The sequence below is a fragment of the Octopus bimaculoides genome, chromosome 9 (genome assembly GCF_001194135.2).
Source record: "Octopus bimaculoides isolate UCB-OBI-ISO-001 chromosome 9, ASM119413v2, whole genome shotgun sequence".
Classification (NCBI taxonomy): Eukaryota; Metazoa; Mollusca; class Cephalopoda; order Octopoda; family Octopodidae; genus Octopus; species Octopus bimaculoides.
Window position 1 is genome coordinate 80,947,489 of NC_068989.1, and position 20,842 is coordinate 80,968,330.

General features: G+C 36.0%; 2 protein-coding genes and 1 long non-coding RNA gene across 6 annotated transcripts in view; 2 read left to right on the forward strand and 1 right to left on the reverse strand.

Annotated features, from left to right (window-relative positions):
* The window catches only part of LOC106867264 (uncharacterized), a 95,466-nt gene extending 79,762 nt beyond the window's left edge, over window positions 1–15,704 (reverse strand). For 2 of the 4 annotated variants that reach the window (XM_014912085.2, XM_014912081.2), the window contains exon 1: window positions 15,349–15,704. The gene's annotated coding sequence lies outside the window, so the exon portion shown is untranslated. Of the gene's footprint in view, window positions 1–11,308; window positions 11,619–12,742; window positions 12,859–15,348 lie in introns of those variants that run through there. The other 2 variants (XM_014912083.2, XM_014912082.2) reach the window with 2 other exon arrangements.
* LOC128248742 (uncharacterized) lies at window positions 11,647–14,880 on the forward strand. The gene is made up of 2 exons (XR_008264929.1): window positions 11,647–11,999; window positions 14,619–14,880. It is a non-coding gene; the product is annotated as an uncharacterized LOC128248742 (long non-coding RNA).
* Window positions 15,705–16,178: 474 nt separating the features above from the next.
* LOC106867260 (uncharacterized) overlaps window positions 16,179–20,842 on the forward strand; it is a 36,025-nt gene continuing 31,361 nt past the window's right edge. Inside the window, exon 1 of the mRNA XM_052970935.1 lies at window positions 16,179–16,318. The gene's annotated coding sequence lies outside the window, so the exon portion shown is untranslated. The remainder of the gene's footprint in view (window positions 16,319–20,842) is intronic.

The window sequence follows — 20,842 nt, forward strand, 5'->3', positions numbered from 1 at the left end:
GGGGGGGGGGGGGTTGTGATATTCCAATTCTTACCTTAGAACACAAAGTAACAAAAGTGAAATAAATAATAATGATGATGATGATGATGATGATGATAATAATAATGATAATAATAATAAACAGAAGTCAAAAGCAAGTCATGAATCCCCTTTACTCTGGAGCCTAACAAATGCATTACAGGGTCTTGCTATATATATATATATATTGTGTGTGTGTGTGTGTGTGTGTGTGTGTGTGTGTGTGTGTGTGTTTGCAAATTTATGCACTGAAACTAATTACCTTTGAGTTAAAAAGAGATCAAAAAGATTCTCAAATACCAAGAGAGGAAAATGAAAGAAAAATACAAATATGTTGAAGCCTAAGGAAGAAGATAAGCTCATATATACACACACACACATATATATGAGCTTATCTTTTTCTACATCAATTCACATAACATTTTGTCAAGATGGATTTCAGCAATCATACAGCATTTCCCAAATTTGGATAAAAGAATAGAGAATGTTAGAGACCAAATCATAAACTTAACATTCAATATAACCTTCAATATGTTATAACCATATCCATTTAGCTGTCGTATCTATTCAAGCATTGCTGTGTAGTTAAGTTTGCGTCCAAATTGCATGACTCTGGGTAGAGTCCCATTGCACAGCACTTTGGGCAAGTGTCTTCCACTGTAATCATAGGCAGTCTAAAGCTTTATCCTTCACTTGTTTCAGTCATTAGACTGTGGCCATGCTGGGGCACCACCTTGAAGAATTTTTAGTCAAATGAATCAACCCTAGTACTTGTTATATTTTTTTTTAAGCTTCACATCAATTTTATTGCTCTCTTTTGCTAAACTGCTACATTACAGGGACACAAACGCAGCAACACTGGTTGTCAAGCAGTGGTTGAGGGACAGACACAGACATACATAAATGATGGGTTTCTTTCAGTTTCTGCCTGCTAAATCCATTCACAAGATTTGTTCAGCCTGAGGCTCTAGAAGACACTTGCCCAAGGTGCCACACAGTGGGATTGAACCCAGAACTATGCGGTTGGGAAGCAAACTTCTAACGAGACAGTCATGCCTGCACCTACTTATGAATGAATTTGGTAGATGGAATCTGAAAAAAGCTCGTCATATATATCTTCTTTTCTACTCTAGGCACAAGGCCCGATATTTTGGGGAGGGAAGGGGCCAGTGGATTAAATCGACCCCAGTATGCAACTGGTACTTAATTTATTGATCTCAAAAGGATGAAAGGCAAAGTCAACCTCAGCGGAATTTGAACTCAAAACGTAAAGACAGATGAAATACCACTAAGCATTTCACCTGTCTCTCTCCACCTGTTTCTTGCAATTCATATCAATACATTCATCAAAAACATTTTTTCAGGGGCCCTTGAAATACTATTGTGAATCCCCAATTTACTATATTATTGCATGGACTCCCAAAAATATTTATATGGACCCACCCCCACTTGCTAAAAGCAGCAACCAAATTATCTCTCAAATCACACCCTACTGTCACAAAATAAAAAGGGGTCACATCTTATAAATTAGCCCTAATTACAACAGGTCATAAAAAAATAATGACCTAAATTATATTTTGATCATAGGTCTGCTAAATCAGGGACTAAACAACAACAGTATTTAACATTTATCTTTCTATGTTATTGTTAAGCCACAGGTCAGCTTTACTCAAGGAGATAAATGATCAAAATTGTGCTCCAATTATGAACTTTTAATATCACCTCACCAAAACTGGAATGACAAAAGCAGCCAAATTATCCTTGACTTACATAATGGGTCTTTTAAAAAGGATAGGAAGGTCAAGGTTAGAGTATCTTTGATAAATGGCTTTATAACAATATCAGAAGAAAAAAAGATAATGATATATCTATTTTACAGGTCAAGGCCATCTTTTACTTTTCTTTTTTCAAGCATAGTGCGGCTGTTTTGTTAAGAAGCTTGCTTCCCAACCATGTCATCTTAGGTTCTAACCCATTGTGCAGCACTTTGAGAAAGTGTCTTCTGTTATAACCCTAGACCAACGAAAACCTTATGAGTACATTTGATATACAGAAATTGAAAGAAGCCCATCAAGTGTGTGTGTGTATGTATATATTACATATTCTGTGTTCTAACACAACACTTAAGTGGGAGATAAATATTACCTTTGATATTAATACTGCTTCTGTTGCTATTAATTACTTTTTAATTAAACCCACAGACTACTTGCGATACCAGTGCTTGAATAGGCACTGATATTCTATGTCATTAATGGGGGAATCGGCTGCTATGGACTGGCTCTTGTACGGGTGGCACATAAAAGACACCATTTCGAGTGTGGCCGTTTTTGTGCGGGTGACACGTAAAAGCACCCACTACACTCTCTGAGTGGTTGGCGTTAGGAAGGGCATCCAGCTGTAGAAACTCTGCCAAATTAGATTGGAGTCTGGTGTAGCCATCCGGTTGCACCAGTCCTCAGTCAAATCGTCCAACCCATGCTAGCATGGAAAGCGGACGTTAAACGATGATGATGATGATGATGATGATACCTCACTGAACATCTGCCATTAAGAAGCCCAAGGAATGGCAAAAATCACATAATTTGGCAGTTCCAGTGGTCATAGTGAGCAGTTATCACCTGTCAATAATATTAACACAAGTGCTTTTATGCACAAGTCTGTATGAAAGGAGAGATGATGAGATGTGGAAGAGGGGCATCAAAACTGGTGGAGAAAATTCACAGTTTTCTAGATGAGGACTATCTATAAAGACAATAAGCATAGAGTTAAGAGTTGATGTGGCAACTGTACACAGAATTATTCATGAAGATCTAAACATGTGCAAAATTTATGCAAAGTTTGTTCCTAGGGTGTTCAGTGAGTTGGTAACAGCAGGGAGATGGTTGAGTTTGTTAGCTCTAATTCAAGAGTACTTGAGTTTCTGGTGACCTGTGATGATCCGGAGAGTGAGAGAGTGCCCAATGGAAGCATTGTGGCTCCCCCAGACCCAAGACTTTGGTAATGATAACCCCCTTTTTCGATAGCAAAGAAGGACATCTGCTGGGTTCCCTTGGATTAGACAGTCAACAAAGAATACCTTGTGGAGGTTTTTAAGGAGTCCAAGAAGTGATTTCATGGCAAAAGGCCAGAGCTCTTTTACTTAGTTTGGTGGCACCTATACCAGGACACTGCATCAGTCCATAATCCTGTCTTGACAAGAGAGACATGAGCATCAAAACCGTCCCTCGCTCTCTGTACAGTCCCAACCATGCTCCCTGAGACTTTTGAGTGTTCCCGAAGCTGAACAAAGACCTCAGGGGCAGTCGTTTTGAAGACATTGAGAAGATGAAGGAGCCTGTGATAAGGATCCTGGGCTCCTGCACTTTGGAGGACCTCCATGGACCCTTCACAAAGTGCGGGAGCACTAGAACAAGTACATTGAAATGAGAAGATCCTACTGTCAAATCCCACCCAATCAACAATTTGGAAAAACCACATTGTTTTTAATTTAATTTTTATTTACAATCATGTACCCTTTGTGTCACTAAACTTTATCCATTTTTCAAATGAAAGATTTTCATTTTATTCCACTTGTCTTCCAGGATAATTTGTAAACAGATTTTATGTTATGTTCATATAACCTCAGCATTTTTGCTCAAACACTTTCATGTGAAGACATGGAATGTAAATATTCACAGACATGCACACCTACCATCATCATCATCATCAAATGTCCATTTTCGATGCTTGCATGGGTTGGATGGTTCCACAAGATCCAATGGCTCCAAGGTCTGCATCATGTTCCAGTGTCTGCTTTGGCATGGTTCCTATGACTGGATGCTCTTCCTAATGCCAACCACTTTACAAACATGTACTGTTGTGCTTCCTTTATGCCACTAGCACTAGTGAGGTTGCCCTGCAGCTCACAAAACTACAAACTCTTAGTAGAGTGGTGGGGGGTCAACTTCATGCTAGGAGATGAGGTGCTAAAATATGAGAGAAGGTGGGGGCAGAGCAGATTCTTATAAAGGAAGCTCACATTTAGAAGGGAGAGAATGACCAGTAAGTGCTGTAAAGAGACATATACATGTCTTCGTGTTTGTCTCTCACAGCTTGATAACAAGTGTCGGTTTGTTTATGTCTCCATAACTTAGTGGTTCAGCAAAATGACACCAATAAAATAAGTACCATCATCATCATCATCATTTAATGCCCACTTTCCATGCTGGCATGGGTCGGGTGATTTGACTGAGGGCTGGCAAGCCAGAAAGCTGCGCCAGGCTCCAATCCGATCTGGCAATATTTCTACAGTTGGATGCCCTTCCTAACACCAACCACTCTAAGAGTGTAGTGGGTGCTTTTCACATGTCACCAGCACAGGAGCCAGTTAGGTGGCACTAGCAATGACCACACTCAAATAGTGCTTTTTACATGCCACCAGGACGGGACCAGTCAGCCGGCATTGGCATCGACCATGCTCGAATGGTGCTTTGTATGTGCCACTGGCACAGAAAATAAGTAATGAGGATGATTTTATTGACTAAACCTTTCGAGGTGGTGCCCAGCATGGCCACAGTCCAAGGATTGAAAAAAAAATTCAAGTATACAAGTGTTATTGCTATATTCTTTTATCTTACAGCGACGAGCTGGTAGAAACGTTAGCACGCCGGGCAAAATGCTTAGCAGTATTTCGTCTGTCTTCACGTTTTGAGTTCAAGTTCCGCCGAGGTCAACTTTACCTTTCATCCTTTCAGGGTCGATGAATTTAAGTACCAGTTGCGTGGTGGGGTCGATCTAATCGACTGCCCCCCCCTCCCCCAAAATTTCAGGCCTTGTGCCTAGAGTAGAAAAGTATATTTTTTTTATCTTCCAAAATAGATAATTGACAGGTAGATAGACAGATAACTGATAGATAGATAACATGTTGCTAAATGCTACAGAAATAAATAAAAGAACAAAGAAAACTGTTACAGCAGCCAAACTGCTAAATATTTTGCAGCAGTTTTAGAAACAATTTAGCCTAGAAATACTAACAATTCAATCTCCTACACAATGTGCCATATTACATATTATATATATAGGCATGTATGTATGTGTGTATGTATGTATATATATATATATATATATATATATATATATATGCATACATACATACAGACAGACAGAACTTCATTCTGTAAAAATACTTAAGATATAGCAAAATGGGAAAGAGAAGGTAGTGGAATGGCAGAAATGGTTAGCTAGAGCGCCAGACTAAATAAATACCAACCACTAAGTACTATGTTCTCAAGAGTACAAATCCTGTGAGTTAACTTTACCAGCATCAACGACACAAGTACCAGCTACATGCCAGTGTCAATTCAATACTAAGAACTCTAATTACCAATTAGACAAATCAGAGGAATGGATGGCAACAAAGTCACGCTGAGTGGCTTGCGATTTTTAGTTATAGCCATTTTTGTTTTCAGTTCCAAGTTTAAATCCATCCACATTGGACGCAATAAAACAAATACCAGTTAACTTCAAGAGTTGATATAATCAACTCCATCTTCAAACCTCCCAGCATGACACCTTGGGCAAGTGTCTTCTACTATAGCCTCAGACTGACCAAAGCCTTGTCAGTGGATTTGGTAGATGGAAACTGAAAGAAGCCTATCATATATATGTATATATATGTACATATATACATATATATATATATATTTGTATGTTTGTGTGTGTGTCTGTGTTTGTCCCCCAACCATCGCTTGACAATTGATGTTGGTGTTTAAGTCCCTGTAACTTAGTGGTTCTGCAAAAGAGACCAATATAGTAAGTACTAGGCTTATAAAGAATAAGTCTTGGCAGCAATTTAACTAAAGGCGGTGCTCCAGCATGGCCAGTAAAATAATAAAAATTATTATATTATTACTATTATTCATCAGCATCACCATTTTTAATGTCCACTTTTCACGCTTGAAATAGGTCAGATGGAATTTGTTGAAGCGGATTTTCTATAGCCAAATGCCCTTCCTGTTTGATAATGTCTGTCCATCTGTCTATAGATGGACAGACAGACAGACAAACACACACACACACAGTGGGCTTCTTTTAGTTTCCATCCATCAAATCCACTCACAAAGCTTTGGTAGGCCTGATGCTACAGTAGAAGATACCTGCCCAAGGTGTCACATAGTAGAATTGAGCCTTAGACCACATGATTGGGAAGCATATATTATATATATATATATATATAATATATAAATATACACACACACACACACATATATATATATACATCTTCTCTTAAAGCAATGCCCTACAGATCAAAAAGCAAACAACACCCCCACTTCATGGTTGAACAGTTAGGTTAGCAAACAGGAGACTAGGAGAGGTCGCCAGCTGTACAAACAATCTGATCTAACAAATAAGTCATCTTACTTAAGCAAACAGAAAAATGGATGTAAATTAGTATATGGTGATAGATCAGCCACCAGCTTCAGCTGTTTAATCAAGTTGATTACTTACATGTTAAATTAACATCTAAGTGGCTAACTGAATGTTCCACATATCTGTGGTACATCATCATTATTTTAATGTACACTTTTCCATGTTTGCATGGGTCAGACAGTATTTGATGCAAACTTTTTATAGCCAGATGCAATTCCTCACCAGTTTCCAAGCCAAGTAATATTTCCCCCATGGTCAGACATATTTATCGCAGAAGACAAGAATCAAACAACATTGCTTGTATGACTGATGGTTATTTACAACCATCACATATCTAGACAAAGATACACACATATACACACAATCAAATCCACTCACAAAGCTTTGGTCGGCATGGGATTGTTGAAGACACTTGCCCAAGGTGCCATGCAGTGAGACTGAACTCAAGACCACATAGTTGGAAAACTAACTTCTCAACCATACTGCCACATCTTAACATAATTCTCAGGCCAAATCAATATGATATAATATAACAAGGAGTTTTGAAATATAGGTACAATTCATCTAGCAGGCTTCCACACAGCCTCTGTTAATTCAAAACTATGGTAAAAGACACTTGTTCAAGACACTATGTAATATCAAACCTGGGATCCCCCAATTGCAAAACGAACTTCTTAGCAACAGAGTAATACGAGCACTCGTAACATATATGCACCCACTCACACTCTAGAAAATGAGGGAGCCACTATGTGGTCACTTGATTTGCTAGAAATATCAGCACAGCATCTCAAATTACACTAAAAACAAAAATAGGGACACCTTTGATAATCTCTGCAAAGATTAGTTGGTCATAGCTAAAATCTCTTTGATCATAAGGGCTCAGACAGAGCTGAACTGGAATAACACATACACACAATATTTGTTGAGTTGCTATTCAAACACAAATTTAAATATGTAAATACTTATATACTGGTGAGACTTCAAAGTAAATTTTCAATGAAAAGAATATAAATGGTTGCATGATCCCAGTATGTTATCAAGCCATTATTCCACAAGCCCTAAAGTATTAAAAAGTAAAGATCAATCTCTGGTGAGTATTGAACCTAGACCTTAAAAGGCTGAAACAACTAAATACTGTATTACATTTACACCAGGGCTTTACACAATTCCTGCCAACTCCACCAAAATCAAGTTACCAACATTAAATAAAACTCCATCTTATTGAACAACCAAGATGTGAGGTGGGAGTAGATGTGAGATTTGGTAACGCCTCTGACAAAATTCTTTGTGGTGTTTGGTTACATTCTAAGTTGAAATCCTACATGTACATTTGACATAGCTTTTCATTGTATAGACGTCAATAAAATAAGTACCAAAAGTTGGAAAGAAAGATACAGGCAACTGTAACCTTGAAGGCAAGGTTCCGTTGATATAGTCAGTCCTTGAGGCTTTTGTCAGTATCAGAATATAGTTTTGCTGGCTTCAATCCAATGACTGAAACAAGCAAAAGAGTAAAGGATTAAGGGGGCAAAAAAGAATGGAAGAATTTAACAGAGTGAAAAGGCCTTGAGGATTATAAAAGTGAGAAAGAATGGAAAAAAAGAAAGGAATTCTATGAATGGTTAGGAACTGGATAAAAACAAGAACTTGAAAGAATGACAACCAGAAGAGGTTGAAGCAAGGATAAGAAAAAAAAAGGTAATGATTAAATCTGAAATAAGAATAAAAAAAAAACATTTGTCTAGCAGGAAGAATAGCTAGACAGGTCTCATAGGAGGTACACAAGGGAGATGAAAGTAGTTCTTAAAGGAAGAGGCAAATATAAGTTCATAGTATTTAGAATAGGAATACTTGTGGGGATTGGTAAATAGGATTAAGGAAGTCGTGTAAAAAAAAAGAAAGATAAGGATAGAGAATTGCAGTTGGATTGAACAGGGTTAATAATAGCAAAGGTGTAGTGTTAAGGTGTTACCTACATCTATGCACTTTCTAGATTCATATATTATGTGAATGTGTGAAGGAGTGAGTGAGAAAGCATGATGTACTGAAGAACCCTTTTTCATTTTCTTGCATCACATGCAAAAGGCAATAGTAACGATATCCAACTTCTGGAAGTAGGCAGCCCCAACTACTGAAATTACCACAGCTACACACAAACACACAAGCAATTATCAAAGAGGAAATGCCTGTAAATATAATTACACTAATACTTAAGACAACAGCATTAGGTATTTTGCACTTGTTTGTTATTAATCAAATCAGTAATTAAAAGTATATTTGCAGAACAGCAGAAGTAGTGGGTTGCTACAACAATGATGATGGTGATGAGAAAAGTATGGAGTGTAGTGGGCATTCTGTAATCTTTCATTACATGTGAAAATATTTCCATTTAATAATCTCAACCCAAACCAGAGATGTTTACTTAAGTCACAAGACATTGTAAAAGATTCAGTAGTTTAATGATTTTAATTGCTATATAAAACCAAATAGACAGTGAAAGTGGTGATGTTAATTACTTCATACATAATTCTACAATATATATATATATATAACAGTCATTCATCTAGTCAACCTTAGATCAAGTTGACCTTATGATGCTCTTTACTAACTTTGCATAATGCTCCTTCACCTGGTCACTCCTTGATAAAGTTGACCTTGTAAGAAGGCTAAGGCTACCCCAATTAATGTCCATTTTATATCTGAATCCACACTGCACTCCTTCAACAAGACTTCTCTCAACTCCTCAATTTCACATCTCTCACCTCCACGCACATAATTAAAACTTCTCCAGCTGCTCCAACTCCCTCAACAAGACAGCTGGTTCTGAAGGTATCATTTCTGTTATTCTTAAACAGATCTCCTCAAAACCAGCTCTCAATGCACACAAACAGTGCATTCAGGAGGACTATCTCTCTTCATGTGCAAAGTCAGTTTTACAGGTGTCAGCAATTATGGACCTCTATACTAAAATTTGAAGATTCAAGATTTTTCTCAGGAAAAATACAACAGCATTCCCAGTTAATTTCAGCTAGTTAATTAATTTACTCTATTAGTATCCTGCTCTCCAAAGCTTACCCTCAAGACAACTTATTTAACCCTTTGGCAGGATGACTAGTTCATGTGACAACAGGGTTTATCCTCACACTGGTGACCAGTGACACACATATACAAGAGCCAACCTTTTCCGAGTCCTGCGAGCCTCAGTCACAGGACCATCTTGTATTATTTGACCTATATTTGAGGCTCTTGACAAGAACAACCACCCCAATTCTGAGCACATCTGAGAGTAGTGGTGATTAAGGGGCAACTTAACTCATGAACTCCCAAGCTGGAGCCTCATCACTGGATAAAGTTTAATGTCTCACCCAAGACTGCATTATTCAATGCTTCCTTTTTTTTTCATTTTTCTAAGACAGTATGAAGGAAGCCATAGCTATCTTTTCAAGCAAATTCAGCAACCACAGAGAAGTGTTTCTGTTGGCCTGGGACAACAAATGTCTAATTGTTGCTGTTTATTCTCAAATCAGTTAGATTCAGCAGACTTTATGACCAAAATTATTCCAACCTTTTGCTATTAGAATTTTTTGTTATTTGCTGTTCAATCACAGGGTAGCCAAGACTTCATTACCTAATGTATCCTTTCTTTTCTTAAAGACATTAGAATACAAAGTGATGGAAAATTGTCTGTTATTCCTAATAAAAGCTCTTTGGTTTGTTTGAAACAACAAGGGTAGATTAAGCCCATGGTGGACATTTTATGAGTTTGACTCATAAGTGCAGACACGATTATGTGGTTAAGAAGTTACTAAGCAACCAAGTGTTTTTGGTTCAGTTCCACTGCACAGCACCATGGCCAAGTGCCTTTTACTATAGCACCGAGACAATCAAGGTCATGCAAGTAAATTAGGAAAACAGACCTGTATATATGTGTGCGCGTGTGTGTGCGTGAATGTTTGCATTCCAGGCTTGTCATTATTTGAATGAAATGTTTACATTTCTTGTTGACATTGCAAACAATCACTCTACGCTTTCAAAAACCTGGCCACAGTCCAATGAATAAAATCGGTAAAAGAGAATAGAAAGATTAGAATTTATGTTATTCAGCATGTGTTTAATTTTTAACATAATGAAATGATATTATGAAGATCTATAAATTTATGCCACAAAATAGAAATAACTAAAATATTGAATTGCCATGGGTCTCACTGGTAATTATTATAAGTTAAACGAAAACAATAAGTTATTTATGCATTCTTCATCATGCGGCCAACTTATGAAATATCAATAAACATACAACTCCAGCACGACTGCAGCTTTAAAGCTGAAACAAGTTAAAGATACAGCTGATTTAGTATTAACATATGTAATATAATGATTATCGACAATCTAATTTAAAATGAATCTGTGGCGAGTAAATGAAAATGTTAGTTAAATTACTAATGTTCAAATCTTTTCAGAAAGTACGAAGACAACCTCAATCACATTCCCGCCTCATTAGACCTCTTCGCCTTACTTGTTCAAGTAGCGATGATAGAAATAATAATAATAAAAAACGGAGAAAATATGCCCGTGAGTAAAAAAAAAATTAGCGTTTCAAAAAAACAAAAACAAAACAAAAAATGATATTCGAGATAAATTACTCAGGAGCGCCATTCTCATGAAAAAGCAATAGTTGAGTTGGTATCGAGTAGTTAGTAACAGCAGGGTATTTTGAGATTTACAATGAAGTTGATCTCAGCTTTATCAAAACCATATTTAAATGTCAAGCACAGTATATATAGTCTAGAAATAATATAGAAAATGTGAAAACAGATTTAGAACACATGGTGATATAAAACAAAAACAGTGTAAATGCGAATTAATTATTAATAGCAGCACATACCGGTATGAATTAAGTTTATATATAGAATGTGTATGTATATTATTAAGGGTACATACACTTTGGATATTGAAACGGGTAGGATTCATTTACGTAACTTAGAATTTTTTTTTTTTCTAATAGCAAAACGTCATGTTTGAAATGACAGTTATTATTTTTAATATTGTTACAATTATTATTATTAATGCTATTACTGTTGTTATTATTTAGTACTGTTGTGTAATCGAAAACTGGATCTTTGAATACGTGTTTACCACATTTCCTGGCATTGAAAGTTAATAAATTCCTCCAGATTGCCTTTCAAAAAAGAAATTGTTTATTTTGTTAGGAATTTGTTTTTTACGTCACAATATAAAGACGTTGTTAGTGTTGTTTGCTCTCGAGTTAGTTCTGATCGGAGGCCTCCTCCGTTCACAACCTCAGACCATACTATATAATGTGTCACTCCTATTCTTTCTAGCGAGCCGAGCTACCACGTAGGGACTCAATAGGTTTCGCGAACCAAATGAGGGACCCTCAATATGATCGCTTGGACTGCTCGGAAAAGCAACCAGATCTTCCTTAAATCACATACCCTCATCTAAAACAAAATAAAAAGGGAAAATTTCACTGAGAGGTATGGACCACCCCAGATGAACCCAATTTTATCAGGTATTGTGCTCCTCCGCGCCGAAGAAAAATAGGTTATTTAAATGTAAGTGCTTTCATTCATATGTAAAATATATCGCCCATAAATTCTAGGTGATATGTTTTACAAATTCTGGGTTTTCAGTCATTCCATGTATGTGTGTATCAGCATGAAAAGAAACGTAAAAAAACGTTAAAAGAAAATCGTAATGCCCTCTCTCTACTCCAGATCAGCTTCAGGCCCGTTAATTATGTTAGAACTGGAGAAAAAAAAAAGTAAATACTTCAGAGAGAAAAAAGTACTAAAAATGATCAGTTCGCAACTTTTATAAAACTTCTATCAAACTTTGTATAACAAGAGAAATTGAGAACAATTTACACACAAATATACAGACACGCAACTACTGTGAAACAACAATAATTCCCTTATTAACAAATATTTGCAGTAAAATTAAAGGAAGAAGAGATTGCAATTTCACTTGTTGAGTCTCACCATCCAATGTCAGAACAACATTGTTTCTCAGTTAATTTGCTCGATTATCCCAATTAACTTAAATATCAAATGGTCTGGATTTGAATGTAGTTTAGACATTTGGAGGTGGCGAAAGATTTACTGATAGAAAACACTAGTGTCGGGTACTAGAAATAGTTTCTAAACTTTTAAAAAGACCTCTTTGAATCAATCACATAATCTGACAGGAAACAATCAAAATAGAAAACGTGATACATGAGAGGACTTTCTGTTTAATGCTGAAATAAATTTTAAATATATACATATATTTAAAGAAAACGGTCGGTATATTTACTCACAGTAAAGCAACAGAAGTTAAGAAGAAACTACTGGCAGTCCTCGAAAACTAAAAGTAAATACAAATAAGTTCTACTTAGCGAACTTTTTGTATTTTTACAGAGGACTGTCATTCATGATACATAAGGTTTGAGAAAAAGGGGGAAAATGCCGTCTTAATGTATGAAACGCTATTCTTCTTTTTAAAAAAAGTTTTAGAAATTTTTATTTATTTTAGGGCAGGGGTTTTCAAACTTTTTGACTTGCGGACCTCTTTATATTTCAGGCTTTACCCTTATAAACGCTTATGAAATTTATACATAAATATTTGCTTAAAATAACATATTTTTACATTTATTTCTTTAACAGTATTTAACAAATAGGTTTATTGTCAATTAAAAGATTTCGATTAAAAAACATATACAAAATCAAATTGCCCATAAAAAGCATTTGCTGTCTACGGACCCCCTGTCTTGTCCTTGCGGACCCCCTATGTTCCGCGGACCACAGTTTGAAAACCCCTGTTTTAGGCAATGCTCCAAACATGATTGACAACATTGCGGCACCTCAGAAGCTTCCTACGTGGTAGCTATCTGGGCTAAAAGATCGCCGCTATCTGACTTGTAAGAAACAGCCGCTATCTCCATCAGATTATACCCAACCAAATTTTAAAAATAATAATAATAATATTTTTTAAAGAAAGTGAGAGGAGAGCACGTTAGACAATGTAAACCTAGCTGCCGCTAAGACGACGAGAAACTCACGGTTGGAATGTTTTTTGCTTAAAGGTCAGCTTGATCATTTTGCCTGGGGCTAAACAACAGACACATGTATACGTGTGTGAGTAAATGTAGCAAAAAGTTTCAAAAATTGCCATATGGAATAACTCAACCGATGCACTACAAACAACTATACAATTTTAATATCTATGAAGACTTAAATAAACATTGGCAAAGTATATTTTTGATATCATTCCTACACATTCTACCCGAGGTTTAATTCATATCAAGTGATAATATTGTAATATTCCACTGACAGTTACTCTATAGTCACAATAACAATTTTACTAACTTTATATGGTTTATTTTAACTAAATAAAGCCAATTCATTGGGACTTTGTTCCATTAAATTTTAAATTTCCTTTTAGCAAACACCATAAACTGTACAGCTTGATTTTTTTTTTAACTTCTATAAATAAACAGTTGAATAATAATGAATGGATAACTGCCAAAACAGCAGACCTGCCTACTATTTAAAAGAACAAACTGTAAATAAAATAAACATTAGCTTCGATTATAACTTAGGTTAATTTTTTTAATCTTTGCGCTAATACAAGTAAAAATAGAAAGGAAGACTTTTGCAGTAAATAATTACTGTTAACTTTAAAAGGGCATGGATAAAAATAAACTTGTGGAGTTGTTTGAGGAAGGTTTTTCGTTTACAGGTATGAGAAATCTCAACAAGTTAAAGTGACCACATATAATTTTTTTTCTTTCTTCAAAAGTGTGTAATAAAATAAACAATTATGATTACTTAATTGGGAAGGAGAATCAAATAGTTGATAATTAGTTTAATAATATAATGAGTTAATGTTACAGCCCATATATATTGTGGAAGTGGACTATTTATGTACAACTGTGAAAAAGCTTTACGTGGTGAATATTAAGAAAAAGGGCATAATTATGCCAGAAAAAGGGACAAAGAATATATTAGAAATAGTGTGATGGTTTATATAAATTAATGTTTTAATGAACCAGCGATCTTTATCTAGGATAAAAACTTTATAGTTGATGAAGTTTATCTCAAATGATGACGACAAAGATCGGCCTACATTTTCTAAATGAAATGAAATATTTATTTACTTCTTAACATCGCATTTTATCATTTCACACATTGCAGTCACGACTGAGTCTTGTGTTATATGATCCGATCTAGAGGAACTTTTTCAGACTCTATTTTACTTTACAACCTTGTTTGGTCCAAAGAGATGAAATCAAATATAAATTTCCCACGTGCGTAAATCAACGATCAACAAAGTAAATACAATTTATCCCAATCAATTCAATGCTTGGATATTTACAAACTTGAAACTGTTTTTGTTGCTTTATTTTTTTTTTTTTGACATCTTTGAAAATTAAATAAAACCCAGAACTAATTCAAATTTACTTTTAAATTTGTTGTCATTTATGTTTTCATTTTATAATCGAAGAATGTGCCATACTGCAATAACATCTGTTAATTCCATCTAAATGCTTAATTACATTTAATTAGACAGCTAATAAAGAAATCAAGTTTTAAACTAGGAAAATAAAAACATAAAATTAGATATAAAACGGGCCCGCAATTAATTTCTTTAAAAATATTTTTACATGACAGGACGATTTTGAAAATTGAGTTTCAAAAATCTAGATGAAAATCCCGCCAAAATCTAACGTATTTTCTTCAGTTCAGATATAATAATCGAAGACATTTGTTGTTCTGCACAAGAAAATATTATTCAGCTAATAATCTTCGAATTAATGAAAACCAATAACCGGCATGAGAAATAATAGTTGTTTTAAAGTTGTAAAAGTATATTAATGTCAACAATACGATTATCAAAATAGGTAGGGGATCGTTGAAAACTTACCTTATCCCGCTCAAAATATTACAATATAATTGCAATCAGAAAAAGAATAGTTTATAGTCACGAATGCGTTTATGGACAAAAAGTATGTTATATCCACAAAAAAGATGGTAAAAATAAAAAGTTTATGCGTGTGTGCAAATTATTTAACAGCGTTATTTTGATCGTGGTGATGGTTGTAGTGGTATGACTAGAGTGAACAGCCGGCGAAGGAAGAGCTGAAGCAATTAAGTAACACGACTCAGCCAGTGTGCTGAATAGACAGAACTTTTAAGTAGAAGGTGGGCACAAGAAGGAGGTGGGGGGCATTATAAAGCTACGTCGCCCTGACCTCTCCTTCAGTAACCTCTGTATAGCGACAATGACCCGGAAGCAGTAAATAGAGTCGATAAAGTTGTTGCTTGAAATGCTAAACATAGCAACCGAATCTCTCTCAACTTACACACTACCGTCATAAAAAAGAAAAAAGCACATGGGATAATATAGTCTTAAACATATTCCTGAAAAGACGGGATAAGCCAAGGCTAGAATGTATAGGATTATTGGTTTGCTCGGTTAGGGCATAACAACAATAAACAGAAAAAGAAAGTGTGAAAGAAGTAGGAGGGATTATGTGTGTGGGTAATACTATCGTTGCTATGTAAATCCAGTAACAAACATCGGGAAAAGTTTCATATACGTTCTCATTATTTCGCCGATTTGAGGACGTTCCCTTCAACGTCATTTTATGTTCTTTATAATGCATCCTGGCTGTGAATTGAATTATTATAGGTGACGAGATTCAAAAGTAATTTATGTTGCATATCAGTTAATTGCGTATTGAAAGGGCAGGCCAGTAGTGCTCTGGTTGCTATGGTTATTGTATACACACAATGACGTACAGTGACAAATATTGGAAGTTGGTTTATATGATTTCATGATTTCGCTGTTTGGATGTTGTTGCCCTTCAGTTGGAAAGAGATTCAAATGCAGTGTAAGTTGTGTATATACTTAATATCATGTATCGTAAACATAAATGCTATCTTTGAATATAGCTAATTGAATGTTGTCTCTTTAAATGATATAAGATGACATTTTCTTTGACTTGGAGTTTATGAAATACAAAGAGAAATATCGACAGAATATTTGAAAGATATTTACGATCTCTACATCATCTTTACATTTATTTCAGTCTTATACTAAACAAAAAAAAACCATAAATAAGTCAGTATTTTAAAATTTGTGGTGGTAGTTCAAGTTGTTAAACTTCAAGTCACCCCTAACGGAGCATGTTTCTGATCAATAACATTTCAGAAATAACCATTAACTAATACGCCCGTACCGTTTTTAAGACGATAAAGTGTAAATTCAGGGTGATTTGGGTTTTTTTTCTGATCGAATAACCACATAGAAGTGTCCTTGAAGGTTTGTGAAATCGATTGTTGCATACACTCACAACCCTAAGAGAAATCTCTCTCTCTCTCTTCATCCATCTATCTATCTATTTATCTATCTATCTATCTATCTATCTATCTATCTATCTATCTATTTATCTATCTATCTATCCATCTATCTATCTATCTATCTGTCTGTCTGTCTCTCTCTCTCTCTTTCTCAATCTCTCTTTCTTTCTCTCCCCATTTCTTTCACTCTCTTTCATTCACTTTCTCTTTCTATCACTCTCTCTCTCATTCACTTTCTCTCTTTCTCCCTATCTATCTATCTCTCTCTCTCATACACACACACTCACCCTACAAACTAGATGGATCTTACCTAAAACAAGATTTCCAGAACTAAAACAAGAACTCATCTGCACCACAAACAATGCCTACAGGCATTGAACCAACTCTCTCTCTCTCTCTCTCTCTCTCTCTCTCTCTCTCTCTCTCTCTCTCTCTCTCTCTCTCTCTCTCTCTCTCTATCTATCTATCTATCTATCTATCTATCTCTCTCTCTCTCTCTCTATCTCTCTCTCTCTCTTCCTCTCTCTCTCTCTCTCTCACACACACACACTCACTCCTCACTGCATTCACTCCTTTTGGTCCCTTGCCAAAATTAATCCCTGTCATTTCCTCTATTTCTCAACCATTATAGTTCTGTAAGCAGAGCCATTTTAAAAACATTATAGGCCCCACTGGCAAAGCAGTGTATAGGGCCCCTACATACACAACCACAACATACATAGATTAGCATTGGGCCCCTAGATTTGTGAAGGAGTTGCCAGGCAACTACCCTGTGTACCCATGTTTCGAGACACCAATGTCTGCAAGCATTACTCCATTAGAGAAAGTCACTACATTTGCTACCCACTTTGCATCCATCTAGGGAAATCTTTACACTCATTAAATAAAAAATCTTCCACAAGATACACAATCACACATGTCAAACACAAAAGTACCTCCAAGTGCTTCAAACTAACAAAGTTACTGGATCAGATAAAGTCCTTTCCAAAATCTTTAAACAATGTGCCAGATTCTTTAGTCTTTCTTTCTTCATTCTAGTCTGATTTTTTGAAACATGCTACAGTGTGTCCCATTCCCTTGAAGGCAATTCCTCATACTCTACCAACTACCAGCCAATTGCACCCACTTCTAATATCACAAAATAACAGTGAAAGGCACTAACAACAAGCATCTCTAATACTTTGAATTTCTCTTCCTCCAACATGCCTACCAGTACTGCTTTCATACAACTGGATCTCCTGGAGATCCAACCTCCTTTGTCACACACCTAAGAATAGGGTAGGGAAAAATTTAGAGAGCTTTTACCTATGTTGGCAACCAAAGGTCTCCCTCTCTCTCAGCAAAGACAAGATTGTATGATGTATGTGTATGTACTGTGACGCTGTATGATAATGTGATGTTGGCCCTGAATGTGAAGGCTGCAGAGGAGTGCATTGGATGTGCAATGTCAGTGTGCATGTGCATTGGTGTATTGAGAGAGAACTTGGGCATAAGAGGAATTAGATACAGTGTGCAAGAGAGGAGACTGTGCTGGTTTTGTCATGTGATGCAGATGGATGGGAACAGGTTGCATAAAGAAGTGCTGATCACTTAAAACAGAGGGAAGTTGTGAAAGAGGAAGACCCAATAAGACATGGCATGAAGTATCAAAGGCCAATCTCAAAATGCTGAGCTTTACAAAGGAGACGAAAGAGGACCAAGATATGTGGCGCACTGCTGTACTCAAGAAGATCCACCCACCATAACAGAATTGAGATTTTAAAACTAAAGTGCCACATAAAAAGCACTGAGATGGTGCCATGTAAAAAGCACCTAGTACACTCTGTAATGTGATTGGCATTAGGAAAGGCATCCAGCTGTAGAAACCAAGCCAAAAGAAGCTATGGAAACTGGTGCAGCCCCTGGCCTTGCCAGTTCTTGTCAAGCCATCCAACCTATACCAGACATTAAATATTGATGATGATGATATATATATATTTATTGTGCTTTTAATTATTAATTTTTCTATATGTGATAGTGGATTTTCATCGATGAGTTCTTGATAATTGGTTATTTTCCCTAAAACTATATATTTTATATCTACTTTATCTATAAGGCTCAATTTAATTTTAATTTTTTATAAATTGATTTTAATTGAGTTTTTTGCCTGTAATTTTGGATTTTGTCCCTAATATTATTATATATATATATATATATGTATAGAGAGAGAAAGAGAGAGGAGATTTATATATTGCTGATCAGAATATTACTGGTTGTGGTATATAACTGGTCAGAATGTTACCATCAGTTTTGCACCAACTATCACACTTGGCAATATTCTTTTTTACTCCAGGCACAAGACCGAAATTTTTGAGGAGGAAACCAATCGATTAGATCGATCTCAGCACACAACTGGTACTTAATTTTTCGACCCCGAAAGGATGAAAGGCAAAGTCGACCTCAGTGGAATTTGAACTCAGAACATAAAGACAAGCAAAATACCACTAAGCATTTCACCTGGCATGCTAATGTTTCTGCCAGCTCACCACCTTATCACACTTGGCAATATTGAGGACTCTTCCTAAAGCAGAGAGCTGGCAGAACCGTTTGCACGCCAGGCAAAATGCACAGCAGCAGTTCATCCATCTTCATGTTCTGCGTTCAAATTTCATTGAGATTGACTTTGCCTTTTATCTTTTCAAGGTCAGTTAAATAATCAACTTACCCCTTCCCCTGGAATTACTGGCCTTGTGCCAAAATTTGAAATCAATATGACAACACTTCACACATACTGGCTGGAAGCGCATAGCCTACATTATAAATGCAAGATACAACAGTGATGAATGATAGAATTAGCAGAGTGATGGTATTTCATTACTCCTGTGCTATTATGCTACATTTCTGAGTTTAATTATTTCCAAGGTCAACTTCTGCCACTTATTAATCAACCTGATGACAATAAAATAAGCACCAACCAATTACAGAGGTGGATTCAGTTGGCTACAATCCTTCCCCGAATTTGTAAATTTCTGCCTCAGTTCTGTTATATATCATTATCCTTTTTATGGTGTGTGGTTTTAGAAAATCACTTTGCAACCACATGGTTTTCAAATCCATCTCCTCAATGCCAACTTGCGCAGCTATTTTCTACCATAGCTTCAAGTTGGCCAATACACTTTGACTAGAATTTCATAGGCAAATTGTACAGAGACCTGGTGTGTGCGTGTGCGTGTGTGTGTGTGTGGATAGATATGTATATGTTTATACATATATGTATATACATACATATATTCATGCATACATATGGATGCATATATATATATATATATATATATATATAAAACACATAAGTATACATACATATATATCTATGTATGTATATATATCATCATCATCATCATCATTTAACATTTGCTTTCCATTCTGGCATGGGTTAGACAGTTTTACAGGAACAGACAAGCCTGAGAGCAGCACCTGGATCCAGTCCGACTTTGGCTTGGCTTCTATTCCTGGATGCCTTTCCTAATGCCAACCACTCAGAGTATAGTGGGTGCTTCTTATGTGTCACTGTCACAAGTGTTGTTACATGTCACCGGCACCAGCCACAATTATGATTTCACCTGGCTTAACGAGTCTTCTCAAGCACTGCAAATCATCAAAGGTCTTGATCACTTCTCATAGCCTTCATGAAACCCCACATTTGAGGATCATGCTTCACTACCTCATCCCATATCTTCTTGGGTCTACCTCTTTCACAAGTTCCATCCACAGTTAGATGCAGCTTTCCTCATCCATATGCATCACATGACAATACCAATGCAGTCTTCTCTCTTGCACACTACATCTGATGCCTCTTATGCCCAGTTTTCTTCTCAAGACATTTCCACTCTGTCGTACATAAACACTGACATTGCACATCCAGTGGAGCATACAAGATTCATTTTCTTTAAAGGTGTGCACAGATATAATATATATTTTCATACATACACAAATACATATATGCATATGTGCGTGTGTGTGTGTGTGTGTGTGTATATATATATATATATATATATATATATATATATATATATATA